The sequence below is a fragment of the Aplysia californica genome, unplaced genomic scaffold, assembly GCF_000002075.1.
Source record: "Aplysia californica isolate F4 #8 unplaced genomic scaffold, AplCal3.0 scaffold00285, whole genome shotgun sequence".
NCBI lineage: Eukaryota > Metazoa > Mollusca > Gastropoda > Aplysiida > Aplysiidae > Aplysia > Aplysia californica.
The window spans coordinates 706,935-717,562 of NW_004797555.1; positions in this window are offsets into that span (position 1 = coordinate 706,935).

A 10,628-nucleotide genomic window follows, 5' to 3' on the forward strand; every position below is an offset into this window, starting at 1 on the left:
TCCTTCTTTTTTGTGTTTGTTACTCCCTTGTAACACCTAATCTTCGGCACTTATATGACCTTACTGTGTTGCAAATGCAGTAAAACACTTATTAAAACTAAACTAAAGAAAGTCTTGTGTAAGATGGGGATATTTGTCACATATTGGTTTTGGAATCATTTTGCTTGTTTTGGGACATATTTCATGTAATGTTGAGTATGTGTTTTACGACACTATCGACTCATTTATGTAGATCTAATGTCTGCTTGTAAAGAGTACCAAACTAAAGTATAACACGGATAGGTCGAACACCGAAGGCTTGAAATCACGTATCTGTCGAAGTGTGCCTGTGGCCCCGTTTATTTTTCTTCTTTATCTTTGTAAAAAAAATTACGCAAAGGTCGAACACAAACACGGAGTAGTCGAACTTATTACGTCGCGGTTGAGATATCAAGTTAATGTCCTTTGAGGTGCACTTGAGACAAAATAATCATAAATTTTAAGATATAGAAAAAACGAAAAAAGGCAAGGTCTGTAAAATACCACTTTCCTCCCTCCACAGAAGCAGCTAGCTGTGCTATTTTTTAGCGTGCTGCTCGACATGCGTGCCTTGGCAGAGGTAATCGATCTATTGTTTTGTCCCTAAAGTAGCAATCTTTGTTGCTTCCCTTGATTCTGTGACACCGCCAATGCCATATCACTGTTCATGTGCCCCTCGAACTGCGGAGGCCGGTCGCGACAAATTTGAGCTATCCGTGTTTTGCTGTATTTAAATAGTATTTATATATACTTTCGCAGTTCTAGCTTTTCTCAGAACAAGTGGTTGAACAAGCTGGTTCTCATTTAAGTCTGATTAAATTCAATGTCAGACGGATTACTGTGATGCATGAACACCCCCCCCCCCCATATCTGTTTGGGTCTTTTTTGTATCAATATATATCTGTGTTTTGGATTGATATAATCCTGCTGAATGCCAAAGAAACACACGTTCCTACTGGAGGAGAAGCGGTGAACTTTGGCTTCTCCTTACCAAATGTTCCCTTACGAGCTCTCTATATAACATCCCTAGCATCTCTGGGTCCCAAGTGTACTTCGCACTTGCATTTAGGCTCATTTTATGAGCCCGTGAAAAACTTTATTGCTTACTGCTAAAAAGTGTTAATATTATTATCTAAAGTTTGATTTATTTTGCAAATTTATTTCTTGTGCTAGTGATAAAGCTTGTATATGAAGAAGCGACAACTGATTTCTTCAAATCTTTCTTTGTTTTCAATGCTTGAAATATCATTTTAAATAATACGCAAAACATGAAATTATAGGTTTAGATTATTGATGGTTTCAGCAAACTCATTAAGTTAAGACAATAAGAGCTATTCTGCTGCTTATTGTTTTTGTTATTTTTAGTCATTTTTAATGCTTGTTTTTTTTAATGTAGGTATTTTTGTGCCAAAGAGTAACATTTGTGTTATTTGTATTTAGTGAGCACACTTGTGACCAAAGACTATTTGCTTTTTAAAAGAGAGAATTGATCCTTTTTGCAGGTGGGCCTATATTTCTTCACAATAGGTGCTCTGTGTCCTGAATCTCTATTTCTGTATTTTAAAAATTAAGATTAAAATGCTTGTTCGTGTATGTAAACTTGCCAATAGACTTACCTTGTTTCAGTTTTAGAGTTGAATATATGTAGCCTTCGATTTCAGTGTCAACATTTTATCAAATTGGCATGCTTTTTTCACCTTTACTCATTGAGTGTGCATCAAAACAAAATATGTGTTCCTTTTTTTTCCTTTTGATCTATATCTATAGCATTTTTAGCTGGACAAGGGTGTAGAACATACCTTAGTACATTTCGTTACTGCAAATTAATGTGTTTTAATATATTTCTTTTTTACACTGTACTTAAAGGGATGGGCTTTGATTTAAAATTGAAGGATATTTGCAGTGTTTTACTAATTAACAGAGATTTTGTCTGCATATTAATTCGCCTATAGTTATAAAACCTTTATGAACATTTCTGAAATATTAATTTTGTAAGAAATTAGCTTTGAGGGTTTTGTGTCTCTGAATTTTGAACTGATATTATTTCAGAAATTATGGGATTCAAATCAAATCTGAACTTTTAAGAAACTGCAGAGAAAGTTTGATCTCCAATGCCTTTCCACTGGAGCAAATAGTTTTTTTTCCGTCTCAGCTGACCTCATGTTCATTTCTCTTTGAATTTTGTAATTCTGCCCATGGTACACGTTTATAACAAGATCACTTTGTAATATTTACTGAGAAGTCTTGCATTATTTTACATTATTAGCGGTGCTTTATGAACCTTCTGTCAAGCCAGTTTTTGGTGTTTTATGAAGTCATTGTTTGTTTGAACATAAATGACCAAAGTGAGTTGATAATCTCAAAATAGAAATACCAGCTTTTGTTTTCCCTCCACACTGCTAATATATGACTGCCTTTCTTGCGGTACATCTCTTCATTTTGTCCAAGAATCTCAAGGTTGCTGTTTTGATTTTGTCTGGAAATTTAAACAAGGGCATTGTTGTGCATCAGTCAGAAACAAAAATATTAAAGACGTTTCTTTTGTTCCTCTGTTTGTTAAAGCTTTTTCTATACTTTTTGGGACAGGGTCATTTGGAACACCCCCAAAAAATAAAGAAAAACCACTTCAAGCATTTGGGGGTTTAGGGTATTTACTTAATTTTGAGCTGCATGTACCACTTAATGGGCACAGTCTGTGAGGGATTGATCTGAGGAGTGTGTAGATGAATTGAAATTTCTCTTCATATTCAGACAGTTTCCTTCCTTTTCAGTTTGTGACAGTGGACTTGGGCATAATATTAACTCTTTATCTCCGGCAACCTGCTCCCAGCGGCTCACTCGCGGGCATAACTGCTGTGTCTGTGGACTGCTGGGAGCGGCTCGGGTACATTCCTTTACGACGACTTTGACATCAAATTACTTTTAGTCTTTTTTACTTGAAGTTCATTCATTAGATGAAGAACTATCAAAAAAGGTTCTCTTGTTTTGATTTAAAGACCCATGTAATGACGTTTCTGTCATTTTTTAGTAGGTTTAGTATCAAAACTAAACAGGGCCCCGGCTTATTGGGTTTTGTAGTAGTATAGGGTTTTACGGTATTGGGTTTACCCCCCTCGGAGATAAAGGGTTAAAATGACAAGTAATCAAAGTTTGATAAATGATTCGGTCGTCATAATAAAAATTGCAGCATTTGTATTGGGTATGTGTAGTGTAAGTAGACTTAGAGACATTGTCACCGAGTTGGGAGTCGGAAGTTTCATTATAAATTAAACCATCTTTCAGGCGTTTTTACTGTAAGTTACAATATTATTAGTTTTCCTGTGTGTAGAATTGTGCCATTTACCAAAGTGTGTGCCAACTAAAGGGAGACTTTGTTCCAATCGTAATTAGTGTGTTTTATTTATTCTATATAGAGTTTTTGAAAATATTGGTGAATGGATTACAAAATCGTGTACTTTTTCTTCTTATGGTAACCTAGAGAGATTGGGGGTGGGGGGGGGAATTAATAATCTGAAAATTATGTATTACAACTTGCTTGTATTACAAGTATGTGTGTTTGCATTCTGTCCATTTATCTATTTTGATGTTTTTCTCTTTATAAAGACAAAGCTCATTATTTTGCCCCCCCCCCCCCCCCCCCCCCCCCCTCTGGATCAGTGTTATTTTCGATCTCTTTTTCTGCCTTTCACTCTGTGCTCCCCCCCCCCCCCCCGGGGGCGGTGCCACTGACTGAAGTGTCTTTAGGCCATTCCCAAAGGGCGGACATTTCTCGTTCTAGTGCACAGTAGAAATGTGAATGGGCTGATCTAACAATGTCATGCTCATAACTGCCTGAACTACAACAGGGAACTGCTGCTTTTTCTTTCCTTATCCTTACTATCGTCACTTTCCTCTACTTCTTTTGTATGTTTTGTGACCCGCTATTTCCAGGGTGCCTTGATAGTCCTAGCAGACTTTGTGCTGCTTAAGCTAGAGAGGTGAGCAGAATAAGTCTGATTCCCTGTAAGGACTTCTCTGTTGACATCCACCCCTTGGCGCTCATATGACCTTATGCAGTTGCGAGCGCCATAAAAACCTCTACTAAAACTAGAATAAGAATTTTTTTTGGTGTTTTATGTGTGCAATTAAGAACAGTGACATTTTCATGAATATTATAGAAATGTCAAAATTTTGTATTGTTGCAAATAACTGACTCAAGTTCTCACCTGATGTTGCTGGGATTTTGTGCGTTGTGATGTTTTTCAAATGATCACAAGTGTTGAAAAATAAATTGGTGTTGCATGAAAGATCTTTGCGTTATTTTATTTACACTTAGATTGTGTGGGTGGTTTGTGGGTGCTCTGGTGGCTACCGAAAAAAATTTCTTCTCTAAAATTGTCCCCTTTCACCTTCTTTCCTGCTCTCTAGCACTGTTCTGTTGTCTGCTTTCGTCTCCTCTTTCTGCCCCCACCCTCTCACATCCTTTGCCCCTCCTCTGGCTCCTGACTCTTCCTGTAGCCTTTCTACTGCTACTCCTTGGCTCCTTCTTACTGCTGTCTCTTTCAGCCACACCCCTGATCTTCTGGTAGGAAAGATCTACGCCTAGCCTTCTCGAACAAGGGCGAAAACTCTCGGAGGACCCGTGTGCAAGTTGCACATGTTAAAGATCCCTTGGACTTGGCGGTCTAAAATCGATAACAGTAGGCTGCGGCCGCCACCCGGGCAAAATTTAGTTTCCCACAAACTGAAAATATTTGGTGTTTCCCGCGCGCCGAAAAGCACTTACCAAAAATTTTAAAAAGTAAGTAAGCCCGTGTTTGTCCTAGATGACTCAAATGTGCTGATTTAAACTAAAAAGTATTTTATTTTTCAAGGGGGGGGGAGACATTAATTGTAATTGATCATTTAGGTAGTGGAAGCTTTTAAGAAAATCATGTGCGTTCAAAATGTAGTGCTGGTCGTGTTTGCGATTCGGCACGAGCCTGGGCGCACCCCACAAGCCATTTGGTAAATAGTACATGATGACAGTACGAGAAATGTTATATCAAATGCCAAGATAAGGAAGATAAAAGAATACATGCAATATTATATCAAATTCCAAGATAGGGTTTTGAAACTGTCGGCCTAATGTAAACAGAAGGACGTGCTTTTCTTCGTTGCTGCATTAATCAAAGAATTTGGATTACATTGACAGTTCCCCTTAAATTTAAATGGAACTCAATTAATTTCTTTTTTTTGGGGGGGGGGGGGGGTGACATTGAATTTGAATTTTCCTTTTCCAAATTGTCCACTTTGGTTCCAACCGAAATCTTGCAAATCTAAGCATTCTGCCATTCTGCCACATGACACTCTCTGCACAAACTCTCACAAACTTCTCTTCCTCGTGTCACCGGCGCCTGTGGTGTAGCGTTTAGGTGCTTTAATGTCGCACGCAGGAGACCCTAGTTCGATTCCTGAGTAGGAAGAACATTTTTATCGAGTATCTCGGCCTCTCTGCTCGGATGTTGTATCCCTCTCGGCCTCTCTGCTCGGATGTTGTATCCCTCTCAGCCTGGATTGGCTCTGACAGGCAGGGCCGGAAGCCTGCCCCCCTAAATTATCCCAACTGTGTCAATGGGGGCGTAAACCCTCCAACATTTGAAAAAACCACAACAACAACAACCCACGTGTCCATTTGTTTCAATCAGTTTCGATAGCGGGCAAGTGAAGTCTCGAGGAATTGTTGAAAAGTAGGACATAGAACTATAGCTTCTTTTAACATTTCCCGACTAATGCCGTGCATTTCAAAATCTTCTGTAACTGTAACTGTAACGTCCCTTTCTTTGACGTGACTTTATGCACACGCTTCCATGGCTACTCAGGGCTACAAGAGCCATTGCGGGCTGGTATACTGTCGTATGCAGACGACTCAGTCCAGAAGATGAAGAACACCTACGGTACCTTAGAGTAGGCCTCTATATAAAATCCTGTTTGGTTCTAGCGGCAATTGAAACCTGATTCTGATCTCCAGATTACGATTCGGTTGTCTCGAGCGATGTACCCATCTGACGTTTTCACATTGCTTACCGTGCTGTTGTTCAAGATCTTGACTTACAACACTGGCTGTGTGTGTGTGTGTTGTGTGCGTTGTGTGTCATCATGCAGCAGACCTATCAATAGAACTAGACTGACGACGGAATCAGCTGCTGGTTTCTTTATCTTGTCGACCTCCTTAGCTGCTCTCTCTATCTCTTTAAGAAACTGGGCCCTTTATAATCTAAATCCCTCGGGTTGACTGTACCGCTCAAACTGTCGACATGTTTACAACGTATGGTTTTCCTGTTTCTGTGTTGATAGCCCAGCATACCTTTTTTTCGTGATTCAAAATGTTCGTAATAATTCTGTTTTACTTTAACGCTTAATCAGTGGGCTCGCATGTTCTGTGGCAGTAGTGTGTGGGAAACGATCACGGAATTGGGTAAGTTTCGAAGAAGTTCCACTGTCTCTCTTTTTAGAAAATCTTTCTTTCAATCATTTAGGGCTATACTTTCTATACTTTTCATGTCACATGTGTCAGAGAGAAGGATTGTTGCGTGGAAGGTTATAATATGTAAAAATCCTGTTTTATGCGGCGTCAGTCTTGTAATTGTAAGGTTCGTCTTCTTGTGAACATTAAAGGGGGCTCTCGTGGCCTAGAGGTTAAGGTGTTGACCTCTCATTCAAAGGTCCCGGGTTCGAATCCGGGTAGGGTAGCTACCGAAAAATTTCTTTCTCTAAAATCGTGTCCTTTCACTTCCATTTCTGCTCTCTAGCAATAATATTCTGTCGTCTGCTTTTGTCTCTTCTTTCTGCCCCCACCCTCACCTCCTTTGCCCTCTCCTTTGGGCTCCTGATTTTTTCTGCAGCCTTTTTACGGATACTCCTTGGCTCTTTCTTACTGCTGTCTTTTAGCTACACCACTGATCTTCTGGTAGGAAATATCTACACCTAGCCTTCTCGGACACGGGCGAAAAATCTCGGAGAGCCCGTGTGCAAGTTGCGCACGTTAAACTTAAAGATGCCTTGGTGGTCTAAAATCGATAAGAGTAGGTTTCGGCTGCCACCCGGGCAAATTCAAAATTTCCTACCAACTGAAAATATTAGGTGTGTCCCGCGCGCTCATATGACCTTATGCAGTTGCGAGCGCCGTAAAACACTTACAAAAGAAAAAAAAAAACAACAACAACAAAAAAACAACAACATAAAAGACATGAGTTCGACTCCTACGCAGGAAATACGTTTTAGTTTTATCTTGTGTCTCCCTGGGAATATATGGACAGGGGTAGGCGCACTGTTTGATTGCAAGTCAACCCCGTTTCCCACGCTATAATACCTTTTTCTGTCTATCCATTCCCAGTTACTTCCTAAGAGCGATACTATCAAATTACAGCTTGCCGTCACGACAGTAGCCTACCGGTATAGTTCCGAGGGACTTGGCATCCAAGAAGTCAAGCGTTACGGGTGGAAACAGTCTTGTTTCTGTATGGAGGAGTTACAAGGTTGTTTCTAACCCGGTGGAAAAATGAATCGTTGTCCTAATAATAATACCACGATGAGAAATAGCTCGTTTTCCCCACCAGCTGCCAGGTAGCACGAGGAATTCTTTAAAAATAGTGCACTAGTGTCAGACCCCCCCCCCCAACCCCCTTTTAACCTTTTTAACTTACCCCCCCCCCCCAACTGTGCCATTGTCTGTCTATGTCTGTCTCTGTCTCTGTCTGTCTGTCTGTCTGTCTGTCTGTCTGTCTGTCTGTCTGTCTGTCTCTCTCTCTCTCTCTCTCTCTCTCTCTCTCTCTCTCTCTCTCTCTCTCTCTCTCTCAATACATATCACGGCAGTATCGATCTATTTAATTCTAAAAATACTTCTCAAAACGACTCTTGATTTAATTGATTTTAACGAGAAAGTTAATCGCTTATCTCTTCACTGATGACATCGTTTAAATTTTTACTAAAGCCAAAGTACCGGTTTTCCCTTCTTAACTTGAGGAGCAAGGAAAGCCTGTTTATAATTCTCCTCTCTTTGTTGGGTCAACACCCGGCCCCCTCCTGTCGACGTTCAACGTGTATGATGTAACAACTAGATCTAGTACAACAACGGCTCAAGGAGATGGCAAACAAAGTCTGTAGGTCCTAGTAATAATGAAGCTCAGTGGCCTTGCACTGCACTCCACGTAGCGGGGTTGTCCGAGAAGGGAAATGGAGCCCGTCGTTTGTACGACGACAGAATTCAGATGGGATCGGCCGATCGGCGCCCGACTCGGTCGCCTCAAAAACAAACGTGTTTGTTTTCAGTTTCAGGCGATGGAGTCGGGTGATCGGCCCGATCCAGCCGTAATAGGCACCCCGTAATAGAGTAGAGATTAATATAGTTACTTTGCGCAGCAGCAGTGGTCAGTGCTTACTCTTTCCTTACTCTGGTATCCTTAGGATGTTGAAGGAAGGTGTGGGTTTCGGTCCTGTGCTAAGTGTGTAGTGTCTGTGATAGATGTGGCGTTTTGTTCCGGGACCTTTTTAACCTTATCCAGCTAGGTCCTTGGTATTCCTCTTGATTTGAAGCCAGATTCACGAGTGTGGTAAGATGTTGCCGCTAGTTGTTTCTGGATCTTTCTGGTTAGATGTCCGTATCATTTGACTTTTTGACGCGCCAAGAGAAATTTATTACTGGTGGTATTCCGGTTTGAGTTCCAGGCCTGTTCATTCCTTGATGTTGTCCTCCCAACTCTTCTTCGGTCTGCCTCTGCTTCTTTTTCCCTGGACACTTCTTTGCAGGATCATCTTGGCCAGGCCGGGTGATGTGTCCATTCCAATGCAGTTTGCGTTTCCTGACTTGAGTGAGAAGGTCAGCATATTATGGTCCAATTTCATTTTTGATCCATATAAGATTGTGATACTCTGTCCCCGCGGTTTTATGCAAAAATATTCTGAAATTTTGCAAGCTGGGCCCAAAAAATGTGAAATTATGCGATTCTGTTAATTTTAGCACATAATGATAAAGGAAAATAATCAGAAATTATGCAAAAAATGATCAAATTTTGCTAAATTATGCGGGGTGCATAAAGCCGGGGGGACATAACAATAATCATGTATGAGGCGAGATTCTAATAATAATATATGTAAGTGGCGAATCCAAGAGATTCCTAACCAGAGATAACCCAGGAGGAAACTTAATAATACCTGTTGAATTTTTGCTGTCATTACCGGAATACATTTAATCTAGCTCAACAAAACTTGCAGAGAAAAGGTTTTTTGCCCGTTGCATCCGGTTGTGAATTATTTCATTTACAGACAGAGAGACTGTTTTTATGTCGGGCGAGAATGATACGGGCTAGGCCTACACATCGCTATTGGTAAGCATTGTTATTCATGCTATAAATTTCCTCAGCACAAGAAAGAAAAGATGTCATGTTCGCCAACTGAGAACTTTACGAGATTACGCCGAAAAAAAAAACCCGGTTTGTAGTTTTTAGAAAGTTTATTTTATTTCAGTGAGTTTCTCACAACAAGCAATAAAGTCTTAACGTTGTCACGAGCTGGTGTCGGATTTCCTTGAGAGAGACAGAGAGAGAGAGAGAGAGAGAGAGAGAGAGAGAGAGAGAGAGAGAGAGAGAAGAGAGAGAGAGAGAGAGAGAGAGAAAAGAGAGAGGGGAAGGGAGGGAAGGAGAGAGAGAGAGAGAGAGGAAGAGAGAGAGGTTTTTTCTTGTTTTTTAGTTTTTAAATTTAAAAACAACAGAAAACCGATGGTAATTTAAGAAGTCTACCGGAAACCTTCCGTGGGGTCTTTTTGTATATTCTGCACGTATTTGTACACGCCCTCATCTGCCATTATTTATAATGCTCTGCGTGTCTCACACACTCCGCCCCGGTAAGTTACAGTTAACATTTAGATCTATTGTATGTTGCTTGGTGAGCATAGATGTATGTTGGTGAGTAAACTAGTCGCTTTTAAGAACAAAGGGGGCTATCCCGAAAAATGCTGCTTTGAGTAAATTGAAGGCAAAGTTTTTGCCCCTTGTTCAGTTTCTGTAAAAGTCAAGGAGAGTTTTCTCTATAACCAAACAAATATACACACCAAAGAAACCAAACTTCTCCTATAGGTAGGACAATGCCCACTTTTGGTGTAGGTCAAGATTTCTGGAATCTCCCGAAATCTGGGTTAGCCCGCTTGTTCTCAAAAGCGACCAATTATGACCATGTTTAGGCATAAATAGTTAAAATTGTGTCCGGCTGGCGCGGAGGGTTGCACGATTACACTGGTTGGTAGATCTAGATCTAGATAGGTCCGGCTATTTTTTATTCCCTTCGTTTTGTTTATGAGGTATCTATCGGAAGTCGTTGAAATGTAGTACGCTTTATATTCCAACAAGAAGGATGTGGTCTAGCTGTAGGCCTATGTGGTTAAATAATTGTTCTCTTACTTCTTTTTTGTGTTCTTTTCCCCCTTGGACTCCATTGGAACCTTTATTATTTCTGGGGTTTATAAGAAAATTGCACCACAAGAATCCTTCACTCTGGGGTTCATGCGTGTCCCCCTCTTGCTCTCACAGATTCACTCCACAAATACATCTGCGGCTCATCCCCGTCTGCTTTTTCTTCCATACCCCTCCCTCCTCTCC